The sequence below is a fragment of the Dreissena polymorpha genome, chromosome 12, assembly GCF_020536995.1.
Source record: "Dreissena polymorpha isolate Duluth1 chromosome 12, UMN_Dpol_1.0, whole genome shotgun sequence".
Classification (NCBI taxonomy): domain Eukaryota; kingdom Metazoa; phylum Mollusca; class Bivalvia; order Myida; family Dreissenidae; genus Dreissena; species Dreissena polymorpha.
In genome coordinates this window covers 13,309,467-13,319,092 of record NC_068366.1, presented here as the reverse complement: position 1 = coordinate 13,319,092, position 9,626 = coordinate 13,309,467, and the positions used below count along the sequence as shown (strand labels likewise).

The following is a 9,626-nucleotide window of genomic DNA, read 5'->3' as shown; positions in this document are numbered from 1 at the left end:
GTTTGTTTAAAGGCAATTAATAGTTGTGCCCATGTTATTTTGGCTTTGTGTTTTCATAATCTTTTATTTTTGGAAATCATAGATGATTTGGTTGGAGTGTAAATGTCTCTTGTTAACTTTAAGTATTTGTAAGTTTGTAGTTGACCCCAAGGCCGAGAACTGGGTCTCACTAAAACGCTTACGGAATTTGCATACAATATAGATAACGTTAAAAACTGCATACGATATGAACAAAGAAGGAAATTGCAGACGGTAATCGCTGTCCGTTATTACGGTGTTTATTATGGTTTAGTTATTTTAATTTTATTTTTTGATGTTTTGGATACTTAAATATTGATGTTTACCTTTTTTATTTTGATATTTTATGGTGTAGATTAACCTAAGTTAATATAACAATCAAAACAGTAGGGCATGGAATGGCAGATCAACATTGTTAATTTTCGGATAAACTTTCTGGATTTTGCCAAGGTATATTTGTTCATAGATTTTCAGTTTGTTTGCTTCAAGAAGTAGTATGTGGATAAAACATTTCCTGTAAAAAGAATATATTTCATCAATCATAACGTGTTTATGAGACGTATTGGCTCTCATAATGACGATTTTAGCGGATATTTCTGTCTGTTACACAGTTGTCAAAATCTAAAACGCTTCACAATTTATCTGTCAAATCATTTCTTATTATACGATTTTAAAATGACATCAACTGTAGTAACACATCTTTGATAAATTTTAGTGCTTATATGCTTCTCAAAGTTTTCAACTTTCACTTTATTGATTTTTAAGATGATTGATCAATTGATAGCTGAAAGACTGTCAAATGAATATGGAATTGGGTTGTAGTAGATACAGTCAAGTTACCATTACCGGATCATTACCCATAGAGGATCACTTTCATGTTCAAGAATGCGCTTCCCGATAAATAGTTGTCAGTTTTGGATGATATTTTGAACACAGCATTTTCAATCACATATAGAAAACAATTATAACAAAAACAAATGAATATAATTTACAACTGGCAATGTAATTTGGGCATTGTAAACAACACAGGTCATGTTTCGACAGTTCAAATAGCGTGGTAGAAGCCCCCTGAGTGGTTTCGATCACGTGATCCGTTATGGCTACAACTGATCTGTTAATGCATGAATTCTGCAGCGAAAAAAAGGTATCACAAATACATTTTGCCTGCGTTTAAAAATAAGACTATATGCTGAATCAGTGAGCAAAGGTAATATTTAATCAAACTGATGTAAAAGAAGTCTCAAAACATTTATTGCTTTTCACCAGAACAACTTTATTACGCTACTGATCCGGTAATGGTAACTTGACTGTACATGAATTATAAAATTTGTGTTAAAAATCTGTGTGCAATCCTGTAATGGACTGTAAGCAATCACAATTCTATTTGTAACACCAGAATTAACCCTTTACATGCTGGGAAATTTGTCGTCTGCTAAAATGTCGTCTGCTGAATTTCTACAATTAGCATTTCTTCGATTTTTTTTTCAAAAAATACTATCAGAATAGCAAACAGTTTGGATCCAGATGAGACGCCACGTTCTGTGGCGTCTCATCTGGATCCAAACTGTTTGCAAAGGCCTTCAAAATTCGGTTCCCGCACTGAAAGGATTAATGAATGCGTTATCAATGTCAGTTAAGTGTTCATGATCAAGTTAAAATTAAAACAGTGATGCGGAAAGATAATGATTCGTTAAAACAAATATAGAAATAAAAAATGTAGAACAACACAAATTTAGAAGTCACTTAAGAGACTATAGTTTCCAGTTTTAGACAATTTAAAGGTTGTCTGCTCATATGTTTTGGAATATTGGTAAGATTGTTACCAGATTCAATACTTGTGCGGGCATTTTTTTTATTTGTAATATATTATGTTTAAATATAATTAAAACCACACATAAATATTTTGCAATAATTTTGTTAAGGCCTGTATCTTGTTGTTTCAGTGAAGAACTCCAATGATATACATGTAGGGGCATGTGTCCAAAGCTGATCCACATCATAACATACTGATTGGGAATAATGACATAGTACCAAAAGATGTGCTTATACTGTAATTAGCAGGTATGGTATGACTCACACCATGTATTGTTTACCTCATTTGTGTTTAGTATTTATTCTATTTTTTCCATTAGTAAAAACAACATATGATTTATTGATTATCTTATCCATGGTATGCGGATGTTTAGATAAAAACTAACAGAATTTATTAAACAAAAATGCCTTAGCTCTTTTTACTATGCATATCTGGAGGAAACAGAAATAAATTATGTACAAAACAAAAATCTTATTTTCATGTTGATAACAGTGTATCATTTGATTAATAATGTGTTGTGTTATTTTTACAAATATTAAGTTCAATAAGAAAAACAACAATGCAGGGAAAAATAACATGTGGTTACCACTGTATTGATGTATTATTGATGTGTTTGTGGAACGTTGCAGTCATAAATTATCAGTCATTGTTATATATTTTCATTGCAGATCTTCACAAATGAACCTGGCAGATCCTGATGCAACCTTACCTTACCATGTTTACATCTAACCGTCAGTTTGAGCTGTGTGTGGGTGGTAACACGGACTATATACATGTATTGCCCAGTAATTGTCTTGTGATGGACCTTTTTAACATATCAAGTATTTAATTGAAGACTTAAGAGGTCAGTTTTGATCAAAGAATTTAAAAATACAGTTTTATTTGTAAGGGTGAATATGTGGTTATAATGGCATAAATTTATATCTTGTGTCTGTTTTTTAATCAGCCTTTCATCCATAATTATGAATTTTAAGCATGATAAAGTATTTTAAGGGAATATAATGTAGACATGTTATGTTGTTTCTGCACAAGCATTTGAATACAAGAAATTCTATGCTCACTCAGCACTGTTTACACATTGTCAATGAATTTGCTTGTTTTAGTTTCCAAATCTGTCTGTCTCTAGCTCCCTGTGAATAATGTACTTTTTTACATTGCATCCATTGATTTTAAATGGGGTGTATTATGCACATGTCACACTTTTTTTACAAAAACATTAAGGTCAAAGGTAAAATATATGGGTCAAAATCATAACTTTTGCAATATTGAAGATAGCAACTTGATATTTGGCATGCATGTGTACCTCATGAAGCTGCACATTTTGAGTGGTGAAAGGTCAAGGTCATCCTTCAAGGTCAAAGGTCAAATATGTGGGTCAAAATCGCTCAAAAGGGGACATTGTGTATTGTGTTTTACAAACACATACCTTGTTATGTTATGTAATGGCCTTTCAATCATCTTATTTTTTTATGAAATACGCTGGATTTGTCTTTTCATTTCATCCATGATATCATTATGTTTTTTTTGCCTGTTACATTTTGCGGCCCAATGTACGTGTTAAGCAGTTTAACCATTTACGACGGCATTTGTGGCGAGGCTTACAGTCATAAGGTTGGTCATTACATGCACTGCATATCATAAAATCGTTTGGCTTTTATTGACAAAATTTGCGAAAACGGTGTCCAAGACTAAACATGACAAGTGTCGCAACTTCGTCCCCACCTGGGAATTCAGAGCGCAAATTTCAGATTATAATGTGTCAGATTTTACACTTGTATAATGAAGAAGTCATCTCTTGACAAGATGGTGATGTACTGATCTCGTTTCAAGCCACACATGATACTTGTTTTGATTTTAATCAAAATCGGTGTTAAATAGTAAACATAAAAAGTGTCACAAATTCGTCCCTATTGAGAAGTCAGAGCTAAAATTTCTGATTTTAATTTGTCAGATTTTGCACTTTTATAATGAAGAAGTCATCTCTTGACAAGATGGTGGTGTCCTTATCTCGTGCCGAGCCACAAATGATTCTTGTTTTGGTTCAAAGCAACATATAAACGAAGATTTTTTTAATGTACTTTGTTTTAAATTCTGTTCTTTGAAAAATGCATGTACTTTGTTTTAAATTCTGTTCTTTGAAAAATGCATAATAAGTCATCAACTATTATAATTTTATGAAAATATTACTTTAATTTTGGTTAATGCAGTTATTGATATAAATTGTTTTAACGCATACGATGTAGATACCGTTCGCGAACCACAATAGAAACGTTCGTTGAGTTCACGTTTAAACGCGACGGTCACGTTCTTACAGTGGGTATTATTTGTTGATCTTACTTCACTTTATCGACCATTTGTCATTTAACAGCAGAACACACGAACAATCAAAGTAAAATTAGATGTAAGCGATCGTTTTTTTTCCGTTTAAGTTTCAAACATTGGCTCGAAAAAGTGTGTGCAAAGGCTCATTATCGACAATAAAGATAACTTAATAATAAGCTGTAAAAACAACAAGCAACAGTTTATGTCTTATTAAAATATACGGTCAGTACAAACATATATTGTAATATATGCTACTAACAATCGTTAAGTATAAACTGTAAGCAAACATCAACAATAACAATAACAGTTCGAGTATAAATATAGGTGAATGGAAAAAGTGAAAATCATTTAATTGTCTTATTCGCGATCATTTCGTTTCCGGTTTCCGTGCGATAGTCCCAAATAAGCGTCGCTCTGGCCGTAATACATAATTACCGTCTTTTGATTATAGTCAGTATTTGTGAACCTGAAAACGTGTTTTATAAATCTGGTATCATCGACGCCTTTGTTGGATATTTAAAAAAATCGCTTTTCAATTCGTTTGCCGTTCACCGTGAAAGATCTATAACCATATTGTCGCCAAGTGTAGCCAGCCAGATTTCCATTTTCTTCACAGCTTATTTATGGAACGCTTGAAGGCGCTATTATTATTCCGGACGGATGACAAATTCAGTTATCAACGGCAAAAGAAACACATTTGTAACGAAGTACCTGATACTATACAACAAGAGAGCCATGATGGCCCTGTATCGCTCCACTGCTGAAAAAAGGCTATTCAAATATTCTCTGCATGTGAAAAGTCTTAAATATAGGCCTATAGGACGAGAAGATTTTGAAAATTTTCACAAAATAGGCCTTATATAAGCATATGTTAAATTTTGTGACCCCCGGGGCAGGGTCAAATTTGACCCCAGGGGCATAATTTGAAGAAATTTGGTAGAGGACTATTACATGTCTCTACATACCAAATTTGATAGACCTAGGCCCAATGGTTAGGGACGAGAAGATTTTGAAAGTTTTCACAAAATAGGCCTTATATTAGCACTTATACTAGCACTCACGATATGGCCGGCTCGTGAGCCGTGAGCGTTAAACATGAATGGTTACCGACTTCTATCCGCCTGGCGCCTGGCATAGTGATAGTAGTTGGGAGGTACATGGTATACACGCAAGGGTGTCTCATAAGCCGAATTGGCTGGCCCTTTCAATAGGGGTGACACTATAATAAAAAAGACCTTTTATTAGCATATGTTCAATTTTGTGACCCCCGGGGCAGGATCCAATTTGACCCCAGGGGCAAAATTTGAAGAAATTTGGTAGAGGACTATAAGATGTCTCTACATACCAAATTTGATAGCCCTAGGCCCAATGATTATGGACGAGAAGATTTTGAAACTTTTAACAAAATAGGCCTTATATAAGAAAATTTTCATTTTTGTGAGCCCCGGGGCAAGGTCAAATTTGACTGCGTTTTAGAAGTTTCAACGTTGAAATGTGACGTTTCGGAAAGCTTACACATTATGAAAAGACGTTTTTTTATGTTGCCATGTGTGTTTTAACAAATATAATTTTACGATCATTGCTTGATAGCATTGTAATTATTTTAGTGCAGTCAGACGTAATAGCCGCCGAAACGTACACCTACTACGTTTGTTAAGTGAAATGTCTGTGCGCCGTTATTTTGCTAGATTTCGTATAACGTCTTCCTTATGAACTGCATAATGTTACAACTTTGATAAAAATCTCTAACACTCAATTCACCATTATTTTTGAGTTAATCATAACGCTAAAACGGACTAACTAATGTACATGGAGAAAGTAAATAAAAAACATTTTCTGGAGCAAGAAGTTGAAAAACAAAACATTACACATCAATTTTGACTTCTATTGCAACCAAATTTAGGTTCGATGATGACAGCCAGATATTTCTCTCTATTAATTGAATGTTTGAAAAATTCGTTAGACCAGTATCATGCGAAAATGGATCTTATTTAATTGTGGTTTCCTCATTGAATTTATGTTGTCTGTCGACTTTTAGAATAATGTGTCAGAAATAAATGTATTGCTTCAGATCTTGAGCTTATTTTTAAGAAATGAAATATGCAAATGTATGTAATATATTTTTTCTGTTTCTTAAACGTATCTTATTTATTTGTGACTACGTGCTTATTTTTTTTTAAGAAATGAGAGATTCAAATGTGTCTTATTTATCTTTTATCCATGTCTTAAATGTGTTTTATTTATATAAGACTACATTCTATACTGCCAGTGTCATGCGAAAATGGATCTTATTTCTCAATATCCACCTTCACACTTTATTCTTTATTAGCGCCGTCTTTCATTAGGCTATCACTATTTAAAGAACAGATTACTGTGAAATTAATAAAAATGTGCAACGGTGATATTGATCCATTCTCGTTGTTAATTTTAAATGTACACCACAGTTTAGCAATAAATGAAATCAGTTATTTTGACAGTTAATCCTTTTTTTCCAGTACGGTAGCCAGGTGCCTGTGTATTGAGCTGACAAGATAGGGATCATCACAGCAGGTTGCTAATACACAGTGTAGACTTCCCCTGTTTTATTATTGTATTTGTTATTTACCTGATTGGAATAAATGAAGTGTATTCAATCGGGTCTGCTGGCGTCATGTTCAAGGTCATTTTATGTGAAAAGCTGGGTTTCGGACATAATTTCAATCGTTTTGCTTTTATACACAATTTTTGAAATAATGAATATATTGGCGCGATGAAACATGATTTATAAATCAAGCTGACAGAATAGTTTCAGTTCTTAATTATGTGTACGGTAATTTAATTCCCATCTCTCGCTTAACTTAACGTTCAATGGCACGCGCACTTAACAAAATTATAAAACATCAAGTGTTTCATTTTATTTCTTTTTATAAATTATGCACACATATTATATGTTATAATTTTTTTTTACTCAACCAGAAAGAAATAATAAAACCTGGTTATATATAAAGCGCTTTACTTTTGCAAAATGCTACATTAAATAAGGAAATATCGTATGTTTTTGTTACGTGCTTGATATATTTATAAAAAAGCAGTTTTTTGTAATACAATATCGGAATTTGACATTTAATTTGATGCAATCCACACAACAAAAATTAGCGGCCAAGCGCAGTATTCTGCGCTCGGCCGCTGATGGTGTATTATATATATACAATTATGATAAGAAACAGTAGTAGACAACAGGCATCTGGTTGATAAGAAGAACTGATATATTTATTGGACGTGAATAACATCACCAACTAAAAATGTTTTGAAATAATAAATTTGCCCAGAATAATTGTATAACATTATTCATCTAGCGGCCAAGTGCATTAATCTGTTTTACTGTTTAGTAATACCATCATTTTTAAACTGATAACGGAAATAAAGAAATATCGTGTTTTTTTGTTAAGTGTACGTGCTTGAATTAATTATTGTATTGCATGTGCCGCATTTAAAGATACTACATCCGCACATCAGACCAAGATAGATATATTTGACATAATACCACACCACAGTGAGGCGTTATGAGAGACAGTAACGATAAGGCTGATAGGTGACATTGACGCACAGACTGAACAAAGTTCATGTTATGTTATGTACGAACGAAAGGCCGCACGAACGTACGGACCGACGGACGAAGGAACGAAGGGACGGACGTACGAAGGAACGAACGAACTGACGGATTAGCGAATTGACGAATGAACAGACGGACGGATTAACGAAGAAGGGACGGACGGACGCATATATTCAATGCGCTTTCGGTAATTCTTTTGCGCTTTCGGTACCGATACCGAAAGCGCGCGCTTTCGGTTAATCTAGTAACCCCACTTGTCACTCACTCACAGCTTCTTTCGCATATTCAGTCCATCAATCCCATTCTTACAGTTAGTCAATTAGTGAGTTCCCTCCGGCTCAATATTTTCATTAGCCGAATTTACGGTAGATCACATACATTCTTTACATTCTATCAGTTTTATGGCGTTTGATGAAAAAAAGTTATAGCCAAATTATTCAATCAGTGTAACTGTAATTCAATCGCGCACTTGTAAACTCGCACTGTCAGTAAATCGCATGTTCATTCGCGGAGTGAGTCCGTCCCTCAAACATTCTTACAGTCAGTCACTCGCTTACATAAACAGTCGCGCAGTCGGTCGATCACACCGTCGAAAAGTAAATCGCATAGTTAGTCAATCACTCACTGTGAAACTCAAAGAGGATGCAAAAATCTAAATATTCATACTTAAAGAGGATGCAAAAATCCTAAAGCGTGCAACAAATGTCCTTCCTCAGACAACATATCGCAAAATCATGAATTGGCAATAGTAATTGTATAAGTGTATATAGAATGTGATAATATTGTATATGTAGTATACATGTTCTTAAACGACAAAGAACTACTTATTTTGTTATAATATAAAACTATATCTGAAACCCCAAAATCATTTAGAAGTTACCTTACAGTAAAATACACATGAATCCCAGTTCGAAAGACCCATTTTGCAATCTTCAATAGCTATGCAGTACATAGTTACAACAATAATGTACTTAATTGGGTTCAATATTGGCCCCAATCCTGTGTATTATCCCCGTTCATTGATATCATGCTGTGGTCACAGAGCAGCGATCATTATCAGCGGTGATCAAAACTAACAGGTGCACAGGAAAAAAATGCATTAACCCAGTGGTAGGTCCGTTGAGAGCTTATGAGGATTATACACATAATGTGGATATGCTGGGGTCTGTCATTTATTGACGCTGTATTTTTCAATGAACGGAGATAATACACAGGATTGATACTTTATTAATTAACTCTTTTTTGCTGATATATATATAAAGGCAAATAAAAGCATTTGTAAAGTATATCAACTGACAGGAATATGTTATACATCTTCATTCTGATTTAAATCACACAGCTTTACATTACTTTAATATTTTCATAAAATATTTGATGATATGTAAATCACGTAAGAATGCTTAAAGAATCGATATTTCCATTGCGTCTGTTCTTCAAATTGTATTTTTGAAAACTGATTAACACGATAAGTTAATAAAGTATGTCCGTCTCTCTTATATTAAATACATTGCAAACAAGTGGCTTTATAACAACAACAACCACAACATCATAAGTGGTATTACATAAATGGAGAATGAAATATCTTTACCAAATATACAATTATAATTACATTTCTATATTTCTTTATTTGCTCATTTTCAAATGAATAATATAATGAGAATTTTATTCCGTGTATTTAAAAAATCGAATTTGGCGTGTAAACGCTTATGCAAAAGTCTACCAATTTTATTTTAATAGTTTGCTGACTCCTTTATCAAATAATAAATACAATCAACTGAACCAGAGGTATATTTATAGAACAGAACAGAATATATTTTAATTTGTTTCACAGGCCACATAAAACAGTACATAAATTGTAACAGCATTTAGTTCACAAAATTT

General features: G+C 33.3%; 1 long non-coding RNA gene across 3 annotated transcripts; it reads left to right on the top strand.

Moving 5' to 3' along the window:
• Positions 1 to 319: 319 nt before the first annotated feature.
• LOC127853985 (uncharacterized) lies at positions 320 to 6,791 on the top strand. 3 transcript variants are annotated; one of them, XR_008036858.1, is made up of 4 exons: positions 320 to 468; positions 1,962 to 2,079; positions 2,500 to 2,586; positions 6,649 to 6,791. It is a non-coding gene; the product is annotated as an uncharacterized LOC127853985 (long non-coding RNA). The 3 variants fall into 3 exon arrangements; XR_008036856.1 differs by having other exon boundaries at positions 2,500 to 2,616; XR_008036857.1 differs by having other exon boundaries at positions 2,500 to 2,675.
• The last annotated feature ends 2,835 nt before the right edge of the window (positions 6,792 to 9,626 follow it).